The sequence below is a fragment of the Austrofundulus limnaeus genome, unplaced genomic scaffold, assembly GCF_001266775.1.
Source record: "Austrofundulus limnaeus strain Quisiro unplaced genomic scaffold, Austrofundulus_limnaeus-1.0 Scaffold144, whole genome shotgun sequence".
NCBI classification, from domain to species: Eukaryota; Metazoa; Chordata; class Actinopteri; order Cyprinodontiformes; family Rivulidae; genus Austrofundulus; species Austrofundulus limnaeus.
This window is the reverse complement of record NW_013952546.1, coordinates 590,759-592,092: the sequence shown is the minus strand read 5'-3', so window position 1 is coordinate 592,092 and position 1,334 is coordinate 590,759.

Below are 1,334 nucleotides of genomic sequence, written 5' to 3'. Positions count from 1 at the left end.
GTTCAACTGGAAGCCCGCAGGCCAAATCCAGCCCGCGGGTGGCTTCCATCCGGCCCACCAATTTTACTGCCAAGCTATATATACAGTGGTTTGCAAAAGTATTCATACCCCTTGAACTTTTCCATATTTTGTCACATTACAACCACAAACATAAATATATTTCACTGGAATTTAATGTGAAAGTGTTGGTCTTTCACATTAAATTCCAGTGAAATATATTTATGTTTGTGGTTGTAATGTGACAAAATATGGAAAAGTTCAAGGGGTATGAATACTTTTGCAAACCACTGTATATATAAAACTAGAGCTAAAGAGAACTTCACTTCTCATTCTCACTGCTGCATGTATTTAATGTTTTGCTGCTGAAAACATGATATAACAATCAGAATTATATCGACACGTATCTCGTTCTGCAGTTTTTATGCTGTTTCAACAACTTTCATCAAAACATTCGGCTACTTCAGGACATTTCAGCTGTGACTTTTGGTCTGAAATACCAAAAGTCACAGCTGTAATGTCCTGTTTATACTTTTTAGCTTTTTCTGCCTTTTCTCTGTTTTTCTCATTAAAAATAAACGGAACTCAAATCAACATCCTGAAAATCCTTCAAAATGTTTTGAAATCTTTACAGAACTTTTTGTTGTTTCTGTTTTTTAACTTCTTTTTGATACTTTAAACTTTTAGTAGTTCTATCATGTTTTATCAGACAGTTTCATCTGTTTTCTACAGTTTTAGCTCCTTTTTAACTATTTGAACACTGAACTGTTTTAGCCATGTTTAGCTTTTTATGTAAATTTCAGCTTCTTATTGCTTAATTCAGTAAAAAGGTGCCCACTCTTTCTTTATATCGGCTTTTTCAGCTTTTTGCTTTATTTATTTTTTTAACAAATCACATTTTTCTTTCCAGAAAATATTCTCTATAATTCTCTGGCTCAAATCAAGGAGTCAAACTATTGTTTCAAAAATTATTTTTTAAATCTTCTGTTCTGTTTTTTTCCTGTTTAACATCAACACGGTTCTTGGTCCAACTTTAGCCACTATGAGCCGAACCAAGACAGAAAGTATGAATTTTAAATTTAATTGAACAAATGTAAGGTTAAAAATATTTTTGCTGAAAACAAATCATTTATAAAACCAATAATTGTTTTAGGAAATCAACAGTCTTAAACTACTTTCATGAGGACTTCTGCTCATATTTTAGTTCATAGCACGTAACGAGGTGTTCAATTTTAAAGTAAAGAGGTAAAAGTATCAATTTTATGTTTTGAATGTAACAAAATAAAAGTTCTGATTAAAAATAAAACGTGGTAAAATCCAGAGTAACACAGTAAATG